The 19,740-nt window shown below is 41.9% G+C and overlaps 1 protein-coding gene and 1 long non-coding RNA gene across 3 annotated transcripts in view; one reads left to right on the top strand and one right to left on the bottom strand.

The window, feature by feature from the left end:
- Positions 1-9,127, bottom strand: part of MPP7 (MAGUK p55 scaffold protein 7) — a 155,189-nt gene extending 146,062 nt beyond the window's left edge. For both annotated transcript variants that reach the window (XM_061351020.1, XM_061351027.1), the window contains exons 1-2: positions 9,055-9,127; positions 3,609-3,682 (exon numbers count right to left, since the gene is read on the bottom strand). The gene's annotated coding sequence lies outside the window, so the exon portion shown is untranslated. The remainder of the gene's footprint in view (positions 1-3,608; positions 3,683-9,054) is intronic.
- Positions 9,128-9,448: 321 nt separating this feature from the next.
- LOC133211058 (uncharacterized) lies at positions 9,449-19,273 on the top strand. The gene is made up of 2 exons (XR_009725096.1): positions 9,449-9,645; positions 18,969-19,273. It is a non-coding gene; the product is annotated as an uncharacterized LOC133211058 (long non-coding RNA).
- The last annotated feature ends 467 nt before the right edge of the window (positions 19,274-19,740 follow it).

Below are 19,740 nucleotides of genomic sequence, written 5' to 3'. Positions count from 1 at the left end.
ATATCCAAGCTAGATGAAAGCACTGGAGAAGACAGAATAAGTGATTTAATAAGATGGGACATAAAATTCCCTCATATAAGTTAGCAGCATGTAAAAAGGTGGGTTCAGTCCTTGGATAAAACAGCCAGAATGCCTCCCATTTTCTGGCAAATTTAATTGCTATCACCCATGTGAAGCCAAAACCATTACCCAGAACTCATTAAATAGCTGAAAGTCTGAGGAGTAAAATGTAAATTTGACACTAATGAAGTAGCGTTTACTCAACTGTCATCGATTACCTTGTCCACCTACACAACAGTTAACTGAATTAAGCACTCTGTTACAGCTACTATCTGTCTCTATTCATAGAGCAGTAAAAACAGTATTTAACTAAAACCTACTTTCCTACAGGGTGTTTTGATTCTGATTAAAATGAAAAAACAAAAAAATCTAATACAGCCTTTGGTCTGCTGAGCCAGAATTGAACCACTGGTAAAGAGTTAGCTTGGTTGATGGGTTGAGACTACCCATTTTCCTGTTACATAGAGAACGTAACAACCAGCATCTACTTCTCTCACTTAAGGTGATGATAATCAACCAGTAATGATTTGGGTCACTTGCACTCCACTTCCCATCTCTTCTCCAAATATGAAAGATAGCATCTTGCAAAGTTTCTGAAGTTTCCTTGGTATTCTATGGCTTACTAAACCTAATTAACAAATCAGCCAGGTCCCACAGTGAGAAAAGGTTATTGAGTTTGCAAACCTTTCCTAAAAGATACCACCTAAGTCTCCTAAGACTCCTGTGCTGCACAGAAGGTGTGGTCTGTTTCTTTCCAAAATTCAAATATTTGTCATATTCATGACTGTAGATGACATTTTAAATTAGGTATCTAGGGGGGGAGGGGAAGCATGTTTTACAACTGTGCTATAACATGCTTCTGTACATAAAATATTTTAACTCTTCCTCTACAGCCATGGCAGCTACAGATTCTTCCTTTTAGTCATATTTCTGTAACAGTTTCTAACACCCTTCTATCCTACCCAAGCCTTTTTTCCTTTTGAAATTAAGGTATTTAACAGTCTTCATTTATCACTGTAAAAAAGTTCAGTAAAAAGCCCTAATGAGAAGGAACATTAATTATCTTTATTAAGTAATAAGTGCGTATTTCTCATGAAATCAGGAGTTAATTAATACTGCACACAGCACATAGTGTTAGAAAACAGTTTTCATCGCTTCTAGGAAACAAAAGGTGTTTACAGCTGGCACAATAAAGTTCTCAACTTTTTTTCCAGTTGTCAGAATGTTCCTCTGACTCCCATTTCCTCCAGTCACTGCCTTGCAAATCCTTCCCTTTGTGGCACTCGCAGCAGAACTTTCCAGATCTAACTGCCCAGGAAGGCATTTTTCACCACTCTTGCAGTCCTGAAATCTGCTGTCTTCAGTCACAATTTCTCCTTCAGTCTGGGTGTTAGCATGCCCACCATCCACTAGTAGTTATCTTACAGGAGGAATGAACAGAGGGAAAGTATGACAGTATTCAACCATCCACATTTGCTAGCTGCAGCCATTGGTTCTAAACAAAGGACAACATCCATCTTTTCTCCACTCCTTCCAAAAATACATTTGCTGTATGACTTCTGTCTTGCCTCAATACTCAGCTGCTGCACATGATTTTCACTCTCGCTTTAACTATCAAGATTTCTTGAAGCTGGATAGTCTTCTCTGAGAAGCACCCAGGGTGTCTCACCTGACCTGTTCCAGGTCTCGCGACCCAGGCACATGACTCCTACAGCAGTCAGATGAGGGACCAAAGGCACCACTCAGCACTTACCTCAAAGCATGCCATTCACAGTTTTATCCCCTGAGGTTTGTTTGCCATTTTGATACCCTTGCTCAGATTGGTTGTGGCAGCTGGAAGGTGGTCCAAGTCACTGTATCATATTTCAAACACACTACAAGCTTCTGAAGCAAGGAGTGGCATACTGCAGCTCGGTCAGGCCAGTTTATGACTTGCTGGCCCATAGTACTTGTAGTGTCTTCCTAATACCAAGACAAAATTTCTAGGATGTATGATTTTGATGTTGAAGAACAGATTGGATCTTTGGAGATCTCTTAATAAGAAACCTACAACAGCTCTGTGGTAGAGACTGTACGTTCCTTTCCCCATACAAAATTAAATATTAGAACATAAATTGGCAGGACTGAAGTTACAGATTACCTATATATGTACTGGAGGTAACACAGACTTAATGAATCAATTAACCTCGGAGATCAGGCAGCTTTCAGGGTCTCTAGGATCCACAGATGGCAAAGGGAGCAGGAGGGAAGCTACGACAGGGTGTGCCCTGGGCAAGGCAGCTAACAAAGAGCTGCTGTTTGTCCCGATGGGAGCAAGCAGTAACTGTGCCTGGGGCTGGTGGGAGGAAGAGCATTAGGGGAGGAGCAAGGATTTTTAGATATGACTTACAGAGTAGCGATTTCATATCCTCATTAGACTTTAGCTTTCTATTCACCCTAACAAGGGAGCAAGCTGCTCCTTCAGAAGTTGGTTTTAGTCACTTCCCCAGTACTGCCAGTCTCAAGATGATGTAGCTTCAACTTTCCCCCTTTTACAACGGAATCCTAACACAAAAGTTAACTGTTCACATCTTCCCAATGACCCAGATTGTAGTGAGATAATTAACTGCTCATGAACAGCCATTCATTGAAAATCTCTATCCCAGAATCTATTAAACTGTTGAAAACTGTATCTGTCAAACCTCTGAAAAGAAATTTAAAACTGTTTCCTTAGATCAGTTCTTTTTTTGCAACTCTTCTGGACAGTGGATTATATATATAAAAAAAAAAAAAAAAAGGCAGCAGGGCCTTCTATGAGCTGAACTTGCAAGGTGTTTTCTTAAAACACAAAACCCCCTCTCCATCTGCCAGTTGAAGCTTCTGATTTGACAACATGTAATGTGTGAAATCGCTATATTCCACTCTATAATGAGCAACATCAAGTCCGTTTCTTAAGACAGCATTCATAGTGTATTGTGTGTGAAACAGCAGCTCTGCATTTCATATCTGAAATGACATTGCTCCTTTTGAAAAAAGTTCATTTGCTGGAGCCAAGCTCAGTCCATCACACAATATATTACAAATGTAATAAAGACTTCCTATGCTCTTTACATAAATGGATGTGTACATTTCCAAGTTCCGAGACTTAATTATTAGTTCTGAACCAGTTTTACTCTATTTTACTTTTCAACTTACTATACAATTCATAGTGCAGTGTGTTTTGTAGTTAATCATCAGCTGTTGGCTGTATTACCAATACTTACTTTCTTCTTCAAAACTTACGCCATCATACATAATGAAATAGCATTAAGAAAATTTAGTCATTCCTGACTCAAAAAAACAGAGACTGCCTTTACAAGACAATAAAGCAACACACAGTTAAGAATAATTAGACCATATATCAATACAATGGTGTTTCACAGCTTCATTTAATAATACTAAGTGTTACAAAAAATTGTTCTTGGTCTTTCATACACACATTATTTGGGACCGTTGAAAAAAAATAAATCAACAGCCTAGTCCAGTATCAGAAAACAGTGGGCAAAAGAGTAATCATAAGGAAACCATACCTGAATGACCACCTTTACTGCAACAGGCATGCAGGATGCATTTTCCAGACTGTGGAGCTGAGAATCTGTGAAGCCTGCAAGAAGAAAGGCTAATAATGGTGTGCTGCCAGTGCTAGTCAGCATCAGAAACATTGTGTACTTTCACGTTTATATTCTAAATGTTAGGAGCGTGGTTTAAGTAGTTAACTTCCCAACCACTGTTCTGCTACGAAGCTCTTCATAAATAAAAAAAAAGTCAGAAGAGACTTATTTAAGCCAGGGGGACAGAGGATTTCAAGTTACACACTTGGTCCTGGCTCCATGCTGGTCCTAGACAAACTGGTCTTAAAGCAGTAATTAAGCAAAATTATTATTTCAAAATGGGTACAGATAAGGTTTATTTAATGCAGAAATATCCATAAGACTTCACAGAAATATAATCACATTTTATATGCAAACAACATGCAAGTTCTGGTACAAAGCATTAGGTGTAAGCTTTCTCCCATTGTACTTAATGGGTCCATTTTGAAAAACCTTTTAAGCACTTATGACTTCATGCTTGTAGTGAAGATTCTCATTTCTTTGCTTCATGGTAGCTTATCACTCTGCTTTGCAAAGTCAGCAATAACCATAAAACCATTACTAGCTGTACACATTTCCACTTAGCAAATGTCTCTTTCAGCACTCCACCTGGCACTATGCATTGCCTGCTCCTTGTACAAATTGGAAACACCTCATATCTCCTCTTGACAATAAACTGCAGGAGCACAAATGGTGCAGCAGACCGCAGAATGTACGTCGGGAACAGAAACACGGCAGCCCTGTTGCATGCATGGCAAGCACCCAACAGAAAGCCAAAACACAGTTGAAAACATCAATATGGGCCTAGTCTTTCTATGTTTGTATGTCACCTTCTCTTCTGCACCTGAAAAATACTATGTTCACATCTCCAGTTTCATAGTTCTATAGCACAGTTTGTAGTTAAGTTTATTGATTGCTTCAATGATTAAATACTGATGTTATTGAGGATGTATACAATCAATTCATTTCAGGAGCTTTTGGTTGCAGGCTTTTTACATCACTGGCTATGCTGCACACAGTTTAAGAAGTAAGCAAGCTTGTATTTTTGTTCTTTGAAACTAGCAAAACCCTGTCAAGATTATTTAGGTTTTGTTTGTATTGTGGTTTAACCCCAGCCACACAGCTTGTTAACCAACCCCTCCCCCCCCCCCTTCTTGCCCTCCCCCTACTCCTGGAGGGACAGAGAGGAGAATCAGAAAGAATGCAACTCCCACGGGTTGAGATAAGAACAGTTTAGTAACTAAGGTAGAACACAAATCACTACTGCTACCACCAATAATAGTAATGATAAAGGAAATAACAAGGGAAGAGAATACAAGACCTCATCACCAGCCGATCGATAACTCGCCCCTCCAGCCCAACCAAGCACCGAGCGATACCTCCTCCAACCCTGCCGTCCCCCTAGCCCTTCCGGGTAACTCTCCATTACCTCCTGGGCATGACGTGCTGTGGTATGGAATACCTCTTTGGTCAGTTTGGGTCAGGTGTCCTGTCTCTGCTTCCTCCCAGCTTCCCCTCCTCCCTGGCAGAGCATGAAGCTCACAAAGTCCTTGGCCAAACCAAAACATCGTTTTTATCAGCTCTGTTCCCAGCCCGAAAGTCAAAACAGCACTGCACCAGCTACCAAGAAGGGGAAAAATGACTGCTACTGCTGAACCCAGGACAGTTTGTTTTCTTCTATTAAAATATTATTTTATTAAAATACTAGATACTTCAAGGGGGTAGTCTGGATTTTAACTTGTTCTGTTATTTCACGTATGTAACATAAGAACAGCAATAGTGAGATCACATTAGCCTTCATGGCTGAATAGAAAAGTGACAAAACCCAAGATATGGGTCACAGTAACAAGATGTGATCCCAAGAGATTAAATATACTTAAACCCTTTCATTATTTGCAGTCCATCTTTTCTCCAGAGCTAACAACTGAGAGATAAGGTTGGTTCTACCCATGATTCATAATGTAGGTTAATAAACCATTTTCAGGACAAAACATGGAGTCCTGGAAACTAGTCTTCTTAATGCTGTTGCTTGAGAACACATGGAATCTGTTAGCCTTCCAAAGTGGGAGGAAAATTCAAGTTGTTTTCTTTGGTAGCTAAGCATAACAAGCATAGATATTCAAAAACACCAAAGTTTTGTGCATCTTCAGATACACACTAGTTTTGTTTTCTGCTGGTTTTCCCCTAAATGAAAGGCTGCTAGCTGAACTAAAGAACATGTCAATGTACTGCTATCAATTATGTCCTTCTTCGAAAACTCAGTTGTCAAAGAATTTACCAAATACCTCATGGTAATGCTCAAAAGGTTTCTGTAAAATATGCAGATGTTGAGTCAGAACTGCTCTCTGTCTCAGTCCTGCCATGCAGCCAGCATGAACTGGGACAGAGCTAGTGGACTGAACTGTCACAAGATGCTAGGGTAAAGTGCTTGCTCCTAGTCTCTCTACTTTTGTAATACAGGGGAAGGCACTGTATTGGATATCACTGTGTGATATAAACACCCATGATTCGCTGAAAGCAGCTATAAATGAATTTTATTAATAGACTGGTCTCCTTTCCTGAATGAACAAGAAACAGCAGCAATCAGGATCAAAACTTTTCAAGAGATGGGGTCACTTGAAGGAAGAGTATATACACCACAGGCTGAGGTTAAACTGAATTACCACAGCTATGTGGGAAGCTTTTGTGACTCCTACACATTATTCATGTAGTACACATTATTCACGTAGCTCTAGACAGTGAAACTTGCTAATTCACCACAACAATTTTCCAAAATATAATCTAGAAGACAACAGACACTCTGCAAACAGCAAGACTGGATCTTCTCCCTGTTTTTACTTATTATCATAGCAAGTTCTACAGTAAACCTTAACACAGAAGAACTAGTTTAGAAGGAACATGCTACTGAACTATTTTATGTAGATCCCCTCTGCTCCTTTTCATATGCTAGAGATAAATGAAAGGCTCACAGGTGCCCAAGGACTTGCCACATAAAAAGAGGATATTTGGCACAGAAAAGGAGAACTAAGGCTGGGGTTTCAGTGAAAGACAACATTACAACATCATAAGAACATTTGGGAGTTGCAGCAGATTCCAACATTTTCGTGAGAAGCACAGTACTCCCAACAGGGCACTCGGGGAAGCACAGGAAGTTGCCACTTCAAAAACATACTTGTGACCATTTCCTATCAGGAGTTGGGATGCCCTATGAATGTTAACAAAAATGTAAATACGCATCCAAAGTAACTGTACATTCATCAGCCTGCTTTATCCATACCTGGTATTGACTTTTACACTATACTCTTAATAACTTACAGCTCTGACTCCTGCCTAACTTAAAATTTAAATTCAAAACGCCATACTACTATACAGAAAACACTTTATTACAGACAAAAATGCCATACTAGCTCAGGTCCAAGATCCATCTAACACAATATCCCATCTCTCATAAGGACTTGCTAATAGGTGCCTAAAGAAGAGAAGAACAGAGTAAACATACAGCAATCTTTCCTTGATGCACTTTGCTAGTTGACAGCAATTTGCAGCTCTTGGATTTCCTCTGTCTTCTCTTAAGCGTACACATAAAAACACATTCGCATTTAAGGCCCAAAGCTATTCTGAGTCTGACATAATTTAAATCAACTTTTCACTGTTTGGGTTACCACTTTAATCCTTTCCATTTCAATGAACACACAGGCACACTTGAAACTGACATTCATTCATCCCAGTGCTCGAAGAGATTAAATCCCAAAACCTAAATTAACTGTCACTTTAAAACAGCTTTTAGAAGCTACATGCAATCATCCAGTCTGAATAAAAAAAAAAAAAAAACTCCTTATTCAATCCAAACACTGATATCCAGCAAAATCCTAATGTTACTTCTAAGTGAGATTAAAGATTTGAACATTCACATGAAGTAGAGCAAACAATACTTTCAGTAAGTGAATAAACTAGTTGTAAAGATCTTTTTGTAAATATAGCCAAGATGTAAACATTATTCTATAACAGGGACCTGACAGATGATAATACCTCATACCAAAATTCTAATTGCTAAATTATAAAATGAACACCTACAAAAGACAGGTTTGACAGAAAAAACATGCCTCGTCAAAATAAGGCTCTTGACCTAAGTAAACTTAAAATAAGAACTCTAAACCTCATCCAAAAAACTTAACTGTAAAAAACAAATGCTGAATTCAAATACTGAAGATAATCATGAGGTCTAAAGATGCTAGTCACCACTGTCCAACTACACAGCCTTCTTCAAAAGGAAGAACTTTGAAAATCACTGGAAACTATTGCCCCTGAAGTTATTCCAGTCTATTTAGAGCAACTAAAAGGCAAAGATGTGCCAAGCTGTTTGAGAAATCAAGTCAGAGAAAAACTCTGGAAATGCAGAAAGGTGGTTTGTTATAAATGCACATTAAATAAAGCAAAGCCAGGAATTCAGAGGTGAAAGCACAGAAGTAGCATGAAAAGGCACCTACTGCTCTTGCAAGCTCTTACATAAAATATCATCATTTACGTTCCTCGCCTCCAACACGCCAAATTAATAGTGCTGTTTATTGCTCAACACAGACTAAACGTAGGCATTAACGATATCAGTAGGAAGCTGGTTTCAGAGGTGAATTAAGTTATTCTCAGCCAATTCACAAAAACACCTCATGGTACTGATAACCTATAAATTAAAGTTTACAGGTCTCCCGAGTCCGACCGCGTAGTCTGTCATTGACTGCTCCACTCACATCCATTACTCGCTATAAACGAGCTCTCTGCTCAGCTCCTCCCGACAGCCCGGCAGGGTTTAAAAGCGAGGCACAGCCGAGAACCAGCCGTGACTGAGCTCTCCTCTCCCCGCAACCTCTCTCCGCACCAAGTGGATGTCACCGCGGTGCCCGCAGAGCGCGGGGGGGGTGTCTCCGCTCCAGGCCTGCCACCGCGGGCGCGGGTCGAAGCCCCCCTCACGGTTTCGCCGCAGCCGCCTCAGCCCGAGGGCAGCCCCCGCGCTGCGGTACCCACCCGTCGGCGCCTCGCACGTGCCCAGGGGGCTCCCCCTGAGGGCGGCGGCGGCGGCCGGTCAGGGGGAGGGGGCCATCTTGAAACCGGCGCCCCGTACAGGGGGCACAGACCCCCCCTCACACACACACACACACACACACACACACACACACACAACCCTGGGGCCGAGCGCCCACAGCCCGCCACCTGCCTCATCCCCTCACTCGCCAGCCGGCCCCCTTCTCTCCACACCGCCAGCGCAGTCCCCCCGGCACAGCGCAGCCCCATCGCACCTCTCAGAGCCCCTGGCTCTGGGGGAACGTGGTACACCTCCGCCAGCTCTTGGACCCCCGTTCGTGGCGCCGCCCCACGGGGCTGCGGCTCCTACCTGCGGCCAGGACTCCCGGGTGGTGGCGACGAACACACCACAACCTCACTGTAACCGCCGAGCCGCGCTCCCCATCACCGCTGCCGCGCTGGGCCGGGCCGGGCGCAACCGGCCCCTCCCACCAGGGCGGAGCTCCGCGGCTCGTGAAGCCCAACGGCCGCTCGCCAGGCCCGACCCCAACACCACCACCCCAATGCCCGTACACAGACACACGCTACGGAAAAGCTCGCGGTCTATTGGCTAGAGCAGGGAGGACCGCGCAAAGACGAACACTGATTGGCCGCGGGGGAAGGCGGCTGCCCGCCCCGCAGGGGTCGCGTGACGCCCTGTGACGGGGGGGACCGGCAGGAGCGGGCGGATGGGGTCGAGGCGGTGTGTGAGTGCCACGGGTGCGTGTGGCCCGGAGACAGGTACGGCGCTGCCCCGCAGTGCCCGGGGAGCAGCGGCGACCCTCGCGGAACGTGGGACCCTGGGTTTGGCTTTGGCCTTGGTTTGGCTTTGGGGAGCTCCGGAGCCACACACCGAGACAGTGAATCTCTGAAGTCTGCAGAGGGTGAGCTCAGGAGGGCGCAGGACGAGTAACGCGGTAAGGTAGGGCTGAGAGATGGAGAGGGCTTGGGAGCTATCAAACGCAGCGGTGGCTTCCCCAGAAGTCTGCAGTCCTACCTGGGTGTGAAATGAAGAGACTTTACTCATTCAGTGAATCTAGCTTAACAGGTTTATTTTTCATATAATAAAACATGCCGAGGATTCTTCCAGTCGTTTCCAAGAAAGGGAATACACTGGTATTATAAATACATATGTTTGCAACAGCAGTGTTGTCTAATGTCCACAGAAGCCAACATTTAGTGCACAGGGCAGTCAGCTTGCACGAGTGCAGCCCTCATCTACACCAAGCTGTACTCATACAGTTGTTGCCTAATCTCAAAATACATCATTACAGGTGGTTTTGGACAGCTTTCATCTTCCTGTACTTTGTGGGGATTTTATGCATCGTCTTCAAGTAACATTTTGAGAGAAGTGTTTGATAGTGCCAAAAGTTCATTGACACACATAAGCAGTTCCAAAGGACTATCAGTTTCTTACAGTTTCCTCTCATTTCTTGGGGCAGGTCATTTATTACTAGGCATATGTAGCTGTGTAGTGTGTGATGCAGCTAATCTCATTTGACCTTCTCTGACATTTGTTCCTATTCAATTTAGAACTGTGTTTTTTTGGCACACTACAGGATTACATGATTTCATTATGTTGTCAATCATTTTTGGTTTAGATCAGCAAATCATTAACAATTACTTCCTTCTTACCCATATCTTCAAAGACTTGGGATGTAATCCTTCCTTTTGTGATCCACCAGCAGCTGAAGCATTCCTGAAAGGAAGCTGGTTGAACATATGTGGTTGTTTTTAGGATAAATTATCTCAAAGGCAGTAGAGTGGTTACAATGCCTAGAGGTGCTAGACACCTCAAAATGTAGCCCAGTTTCTGTATTAATACATATTTTTGTGGGCTTCTTTTGAGGTCATATTTCAAGTATTTATCTCACTTTCCTTTTAAATAAATCTTTCACAAGATTAAACAAACGCCAAGCCAATAATGTTCTTTTTATGCTGAGTACCACCCAAGTACTTTTTCATATCTTAAGACTTAACCTCATTTGGAAAATTAATAAACCAGTTCTGAGTTCTGATACTTTATATGCAAACTTTCATCTATGTCTGGGCTGTTGTAGCAGAAACTTAAATTCCTCAGGATGAAAGTGCTGACAGACACTAAGCAACAAAAATCCAAAACAAGGCTTCCAGCCAGAAAATTGAATTGCCATTGTACCCATCCACATATTACCCTTATTTTTCCTATTGTAGGGTCTGGCAAGAGTAAGTTGAGCCCTACATTGGTTTTGAAAAAGAGCTTATTCTCCACAAACCCAGAACGAAGTAACTCCTGTAAACTGAACACTCCCACGTGGTAGCAAATGAGATGAAACTAAGGAGAGAATGAAGAGCTTTCATGGGTCACTGCTTTTTCCAAACCCAAGGGAGACAACCATATCCAGAGGACATTCTCCAGCATGACTTTAGTTAAGAGCTAAGCATCCCAAAATCATTAAATGAGCTCAAGTCTGAAAATCTAAGAGCCAGACTAGTAAAAGATGGCTATGGGTTTAAATTTAGGCAGGTTAAATGCCCTTCTGTCTTTAATTTTCTCCCAGGAGTTTCTCTGGTGGAAAATGGCAGAAAGAAATAAGACACACGAGTCCCCAAAACACTGTAGAGTTGACTGGTATTGTTGAGAGAATTTCTTCTGCTTTGCTGACATGGGTAAATCTGCAAAAACTGCATCCTATATCACTTTCAGGGGAATGCAGCAGTAGAAAGACATCTCCGGTGGTACCACATCTCGGAGCACTGTGGACCCACAGTATCTTCCTGGTTGCCTCTAAAGATCTAGCTGATCACAAGGTGTTGGCACGTCTCTCTTCGGTTGCTAAGTTGATTTTACAAGGCAGCTAAAACATATTAAATACTTTCCTAAAATTATTTTTCCATGCAGGCAATTGCTGTATCTGGCACAAAGATGTTACATGATCATTAATGGGAAGTTCAACTGAGCCAGTTTCTCTTCAAAATGTGTCCAGCCCTACAGGACAATCTGAGAATTCCTGTTTAATATGTTTAGCTGTGCGTGTGCAGAAGCTGCTTTGGTGTGCTTCACCTCCTGACACTGCTGCTTTTGTTGTGCATACCTGAGATTCTTGCATAATAACAGAGCCATCTCAGGTGTCTTCCACTCCGTTCAGAGCATTGAGCTCTGTTCTCTGGATTTTAGCACGCAGCTTGGATCACGTTACATTTACAGAAGAGTTTACCAGACACTTATTTAGAAAATTTCCTAGAGAATAGGGATATTATTTTTTTATATATACTTGAATGGCTTCCAAAATACTTACACAGCTGCCTCAAGTTTTTTATTTCCTTGATTTTAGTCTGATAAGAGTACAATCAATATTATCAACTTTTTCTGTCTCAAATTCCAGCATTGTTGGTGCAAGTGAAATAAGTAGTTGTAGGCATCTTTTATTTTCCAGACACATTGTAAATGCTTGCTAGGTTTTTTTGTGTTACTGTTTCATCTTCATAGAATTCCAGCAAACAGGCTTGTGGGTAGCACGAAGGACTGGCTGAATGGAACTGGAACCAGCAAGTCTGTTTCAGTCATTGCAGACTGAGGACACTGGAAAATATAATGTTTCAGTCATTGCAAATTGAGGATACTGGAAAATATGTGAAACCAGATTAATTTATTAAAAGCATATTTATTTTATTTTCTCACTTTTTCCTATTATAATTGCAAAACCTTCTGAAATTTGCTGTTCAGCAAAACTCTGGAATATATCTAGGTACAGTAAATGAGTTATGCAAATGATTTTATTGAAAGAACATGCACATTCATGTGTACACAGTATTTGCCTGTTCTTCCTATTACAGATGCAACCTGTAATAGAATTCTAGTTTGTTAAAGCAAAGAAGGGCTCTAGAGACTCCATAATTCTGACTGATATGGTAGAAATCTGTCATGTTCATGTAGGGCACATGGAGCTTGAATACATTAATATGAATAAATATTAAAATATGTTAAACATTTTTTGTTGTTATTTTCCTGAGGAAATAAGACTTATGATATTTCGAGCTTCATGAGCAATCTGCTTGTGAGTCCCCCTTAGCAGTCTCTGATTTTTTCTAGCTGCACTTCATGTGATTTTAACTCTTCTTTCGTTACATTTATAAAAATCTAAAAAATACATCAGGTTTTTTCCCTTCAACTTGTAAACTTTTGCTGTCTGTGGAGTTCTCGGTATTTTTCTGTGAAGCCACCTTTATGATTTTCTGGTATATGAGAATTTCCCCTCAGGATCCAGCTCTCACAGAATCTTAGACTGGTTTGAGTTGGAAAGGTCCTTCAAGATCATCTGTTTTCAACCCCCCATCATAAAGGTACATACATGATGTAGACAGACATCTTCAGGTCTGAGCTTTTTATTCTCCTGCATGCTCACTGAGCTTCCCATGGCTGGTTTTGCTGTGCATAAGCTATTTTGAATATTCATAGAGCTTTGATAAATAACAAAGCTCAATTTTGTCCCTTCACCAAATATCTCTCGTTCTTCTTGCTCAGTCTCAGTTTTCCTTACTGCAAACCATGCTGATATCCCTTCTGCCATTCATACCACCGATTTCTCAGTTATGAAGCAGAAACTGAATAAAGTTCATTGAGCAGAAATACAACAATTTGCCTGACAACAATTTACCTGTTAGATTGACATTTCAAATTTTGTTTTACTTTGAATTCTTTCCTGGATGTCTTCCTCATGATCATGTTTCCAGACCATATCTGATAAGCTGTTCTGTAGTTTTACTGCTCTCATCCAATGTCATTGATCTATATATATATAGCATTATATATATAGCATTATATATAAACTTGTCTAATTATCAGGCTACAGTCCAGTTTGCTGAACCTTGCAATACAACCATTGATTCATTCCATCCAACTTGAGAAGTTCTGTTGGAGCCTTCTCTGACTTGGAGTGTTCCTGTTCTTGAAAGTTAATTATATTAATTATGAATGCTGTTTCAGATTTTAATGGTGTCAGTTCTCCAGTCCATGTAGTTCACTGTTTTTCATACAATTCCTTATTGTATAATCAGTGTCAGACAATCCCTTGTTTTTCTTACTAGAATTTCACATGTTAATGATTTATTAATTCTGGCTTGCAGTTAAAACATTTCTATTGCTGACATGAAGAATCAAACATCTCCTCAGGGTTTTGCTGCCACCTCCTGATCCCTGGCACACCTACTGATATCTTATTTAATCTTGTTTAATGGTTTGGATTTGCTTAACCAAGGCACCTACTACCATCAAACTGCACTGAGCCAAAAGCAGCCATGTCCTTCATACTGCTTAATATTAATATTATATGTTAATAGTGCTTGGAGAGGAGAAATACGCATACAGTTGAAACAAACTAAGAACAAAAAACTAGTATCTGCAATGAGCTAAATGCTGATGTTAAAGTTTCTCTTAAAACAACTTCAGGATTTGTGGAGGAATTATGAAAGAATTAAAGACATAACGAGAGTGAAGTTTAGGATGTATCATCCCTAATTAGGCTTCCACTGAATTCTGCTGAACTCCTGGGAGTGTGAACTGTTTGCAGCACAAGACAGTTAAAATGTCACTGCTTGCTTTATCTCTCCTGGCAGTTACAGAAAACTACTGCTATTAGCAAATTTGAATGTGGGTGCAAGCCAAGAATGTGCTGTTTTGGAAGTGTGATCCTGCATATGCGTTTTAGTCTTCCACTCACAGACTAAGGAGAACTCTGATGCTGGGAGATCAAAGTCAGAAGCTAGGGAATGAGATCCATCAGTCTTAGATGTGGTTTTGAATGGCAGACAGGAGAAGTATGAAGAAGAATAGAATTTGGTTCAATAAGCAGCTATAGTTTCATTTTAATTTGCCATCTGATTGCCTGCTCTCATTTCCCTACATTTTCTCCCCTAAACCGTGTCTGATCCCCTTTTGCAGCCAGAAGGCAGAGTGCTGAACACCTGTGCAAACCAGAGCTAAGGCAACAAGCACAACCCGCTGCTCCTTTCCCTTTGGGCAGTGTGCAACTATAGAGTGGAAAACAGATTGCCCTCCAGTATTATCATAAGTTATCATGTATAGTTTGCACTACTGAGTTTAACTCTTACAAAATGCATTAGAAAAGAGCCAACTGCTGAGGTGCAGACACGACACCAAGATTAACACTAAATATACATTTATAATCTCACAAAAGCACAGCACCTAGTAATAAAGAGGGAAACATTTTTTTTTTCACAATCTGGCATACACTTGTGGCATATTCTGAGTTTAAAATTTCTCTAATAAATCAGTGATATTATGCTGACAGGAAAATGGGGTGGCTGATAACTGAGTGCCTCTTGCACACCATCTGTTTCAAAGGAAAGAGTTTTGCTTTGGAGTTAATTTTGCCCTCCCAGTTCACAAATGTTGCTATGTAAGTGGCTGCAAATTAGGGAATATCAGAACTGAGGAGATGGTAGTTTAGAACAGGCAAAAGTTACCAACCCTGTGGGTGTCTCTGTAATTAAACAAAGTTGCAGGAGCCGTAACACCCAAACTCCAGCACTTGTGCATTTAGTGAGTAGTAGAGAGGCATCTTTCTAGGCTGAAAAATTAGTGCCTATTACTCATTATCAATACAGTTGCTATCAATCATTATTAATCATATTTAGTCTGTATCAGATTGTTAAAACAATGTTTACCTGCTTTGCCAAACAAAAACTAAGAACCATGTACTCCTCCAGACATCGAGAAAGACTCCAGAAAATAATATACACTTTCCTCCAGGACTTAGAAAAAGCAACACCTTCCTCTTGCACCTAGCAAGGTATGGTCAAGCTTACCCTTAATATCAAGATTGCACCCAGCTGTCTTGCACTTAGTCTTTACCAAGCAGCCACAACAGCACAAGGTTTACAGCTTCCTGATACGTGCCAGGTGCCTTGGCATCTGTCATTGTCTCTGGATGATTCAAGCACAGGCAAATGCCCTGTGGGCAGTAGTGTGATAATCTCAGGTTTACTTCTTCCAGAGTACAGGCAGAGGTGCTTTGAGCTCAGGCTGCAGCAAAGCTCCCACCCAGGAAGATGTGGATCATGAGTGTCTTCTGCATAAACCCACTGGCAAACCTGTGCTTCCTTCCTGAGTAAAGTGGTTGTTTCTCACACTTCCCAGAGCTCCTTCTCTCTGGCTACCTGTGAAAGGTGATTTAGACTCAACAGGATTATGAGCCAGTCAAGATCAGCAGAAATAGGGACCGTAAGTCTGACCAGAGCTGGTGAATGCCATACTCTTCCTTCCATAGACCCCTCATGTGCCAGCTCTTCAGAAGGCTGTTAGAAGCTTTGCTTTTTCTGCACCTGAAAGATTAATACCTTCTTAACATGACTGAGAGAAAGGCATGTGACTGCAACTCAGAACTGTCGTTTTGTCTCTGAGTGCTGGTCTTTCCAAGTCAACATTTTTACCTCTCTAGACTGGATAACGCACTGTGATTCTTGGTTTCTATTTTTGGTTAGCTCATCTAGGGCAAATTCTAAGCAGGCTGGCTCAGCTTGCTGCCTGCCAGCACAAGCCAGCCGATCTAGAGCAAAATCTCATTATCAGTCTTTTATTTTCAACTCAAACTCTAGTGCCATTCAGGTCTGCCAAAAGTGCTCTTCTGTATCTATAGAGGGGTGGTCTTTTCACCTGGAGAGTACCTTTATTCCCATTTTGCTCTTTTTGTGTGAGAGTACGTGCACATATAAGGGAGGGATGAGGGAGGGAACAGCTCCTCTAAGAGACAAACATCCATTTCTCTCCCTAAGCTGGAAACCTATTTAAATCTGCTTGCTGGGAATCAGCTGAAGGGCTGATTCCCAACACATGCACAAGGTAGGGTGAGCAGCTCTGCCAAGTTTTTAAAGAGCCCATACAGCCTATTACACAGGGTTTGACATTTCTGACACAAGACCTAGCTTTCAGCTGTTTGTGCCGGGCTACACTAATTCAGACTGAAGAAGTCAATACTGATGGTCTGCATCATGTTTTTCTTGACCTGAGAAAATATCAAAGTGTTTAATATTTTCTGAAATTAAATGTAGGAAAGCTATGTTGTTTTTAAATAGGAAAAAAGAAAATCAGACTTTTTATGGAGAAAGTTTGCTTTGAAATTGCGCAAGGAATGCCTTTGTTAGGTGCTTTTCACTGCTCCCGAGAAAATCTACTCTTATTTGGCCAAATTTTATGGTATTTCAAATCTCAGCAGTTGCTACTGCTTAAGGGTTAAGACTGTCCCAGGGCAAGCTTATGCCTCTCACAGTTACAGTCCTGTTGTTTGTGCATCATTCCCACAGTTCAAATAAGGCGCTGCAGCCCCTCTCAGCTCCTAGCCTGGGCATGCACTCTCTGTACAAAGCCACTGCAAATGCTGCAGCCCAAGATGACATGATGGAGACAGAGTTTCTCAGTAATGGTTGTTTCCAGCTGCTGCACACTGAGCCGGAGATAAGCAATAAAGGGAGAGCAGGGACACTTTTCTGTGCTTTCAGTGACCTTTCTGTTGGCATCTAGGCAATGTGAAGGAAGAGGCTATCTGATTCAGAGCCAGGTGTAAGGCCTTGCTGTGGAGAACCAGCAGGCTGTACTGGAAATAGGAGCATGTGGGATGAAAACTGGGACTTGCAGAGAAGGCAGGTATTCAGGACTGGCAGGTCAGGAATACTGTTTTGAAGCCACCAAAGGAAATGACTACTGATGGAGACTAAGGATCCAGAACAAGGATATTAGGGTTGTAGGCTAAAAGGATGATGGAGGTGACTATAGGATGGAGGAGACAAATTGCCCAAGAAACTGAGGCACAAGTAAAGGAAACTGATAGAGAAGCTGGGATGGAGAAGGAAGGTGAACTGAGAATGCAGTTCCAGGAAGGAGACTGGCACTAGTAACCATCGGAGGTGGCTAGTGCTGGCAAGTGGATGAGAGAGCAGCCTCAAATGGGAGAGAGCCAAGCAAAAAAGTCCAGAGGGAGTTCAGATTACCGAGGCAAGGAGATGTGGAGTGCAGGCTCAGCTGAGAGTTTGAATACGAGGGGTTCTTTCTAATGAATGTTGGTGAATAAAACAAATAAGTTGCAACAAAACAAAAAGTAGCCAAATTATCATCTTTCCATCAAAGGCCTCTAATTGTACACTCTGAAAAGGCAAGAGGGAGCCCAGGACAGGAGCAGCTGTCAGGCCTGAACACAGGATTCACGACTGTACCACTCACTCTCACGGCTGGCTGCAGCAGATCCTCTTGGTGCTGTCAGACTGCCAGGGACACCGAGCTGTGCCCACTCGACCGGCTCTGGCAGGGATGTACATGGGAACCCATGGGGGGGAAAGGGTTGCTGGCAGTGGGAGTACCTGGAAGTGTCATTGTGTCACTGGCGTGGTGAGTTGAAGTCACCTGCTGCATGTGCATCTTTTCCAGGGTGGATCCTCTAGATGTTTTAGTGTGATTTTTACTTGCTCTCTGTTTGCGACAACTTGGTGGTCAGGCTGTTGGCTGCATTCTGATGCCAGGTATTAGGCAGACACGTTTTGACTATCTCAGGTAGTGATACGGCTTTTACTGATTTTAATCTACCAATGATAATAATAATGGCAAGATTAGATGGTGAAATCTGAATGTATTACAGGCCACAGCACTCATCAAACAAGTAGCAGATAATTATTATTATACTTAGTGCCGCTTTCTTGGATGGACTCTTGTGTTTAATTTGGAAATAGTTCCTGACCTTCCTGCTCTGACCATGACTGAGTGCAAAAGCTAGGCTGATCCTCTTACTCTGGATTGTGTTTAACAAAAACTCCAGCTGTCTCCAGGTTTTCTGTGTGCAGAAGGTTGTATGCCACACAGCCTTTGGCATACCTGATGCCAGTCTTCATTTCTCTCTGCAGTGACATGTCATCCAGGTACTACCAGCATTCAAGAATCTCTTATGTATGGTGTTTTGTAGACCACAAACAAATACATTCAGTAAGGCTGGTGCTAGCACAGATTGTTGTGAGAATCACTATTCTGAGGTCCAGACGTGGGTTTGTGGCCTGTAGCTCCATGAAAATGACTAGCAGAGTAACAGCTCAGTTGCCACTGATACTCCTTGAGGAAGGATGACTGAAGGTTTTGTCAGTGGATTGGTATGTCAGATGGTACCGGGCTTACTGTGAGCTGAAGTCAGCAACACTTTTCTCATTCTTTTGACTGTCTTTTTTAACATATTTGGCTATTGTGGTGGTGTTGATGTTTCATTCCAGCAGGAAATCTGACAAAACGCCATTCACGAGACCCTACCAAGGGATGCCAGGGATGGTGCCTGTCCTGCCAGCTCCAGGCATGGGTGTCTGCAGCTCAGGAGAGAGCCAGGAAATGCTGTTGAAGTGGCACCTTTGTCTTCAGTAGCATTTTGCTGTGTCATGGGCATCTGCAACCCTGCAGCATCACACAGATGTGGAGATGGACAGACACTGCTTAACATTTCTTTTCCAGTTTCTGTAGCAATTACAGCATTACATTGTCAAACCTCCATATTAAGCTAGATTAAAAGTATCCCTTAATTTCCGTTTGTGATTCTTAAGATCTCTTTTTTTCCTAGTAGTACCTAGTGCTATGTATCAATTTGTATGTTCAAAGCAGTTTCTGCTTCCTGGGCTACAGCTGTTTGAGTGTGTCTCCAAATCAGATTCTAGGTTGTCAAGTCAGCACCCAAAACGATGAGTATGAAATGGAAGACTAACACAATAAGAACTCCTCTGCTGGAATTCTCTAGCAGAAGCAGAACAGACTCCAGTCCTCCCAGACAACATTCTGCTGTTTTAATTGTAAAGCAGTCCTGTTTCTTCATGCAGTCGCCTGTGTCATTCATTTTCCAGTTTCAGCAGCAATGGGAACAAGGGTCTGGCAGACAACAGACACTTTTGGTTCAGAAACTGATTCATAACCCACAGCAGGACTGAAAAACTAATATGTGATGTTGTAAGTAAAAACTATATTAAAAGTTAAAATTACAAAATTAGCTTTGCCAAGTTT

Source organism: Neopsephotus bourkii, unplaced genomic scaffold, assembly GCF_033783945.1.
Source record: "Neopsephotus bourkii isolate Nb327-2 ecotype Australia unplaced genomic scaffold, CSIRO-AGI_Nbou_v1 NB_53, whole genome shotgun sequence".
Lineage (NCBI taxonomy): Eukaryota > Metazoa > Chordata > Aves > Psittaciformes > Psittacidae > Neopsephotus > Neopsephotus bourkii.
This window is presented reverse-complemented; position numbering and strand designations above follow the sequence as displayed.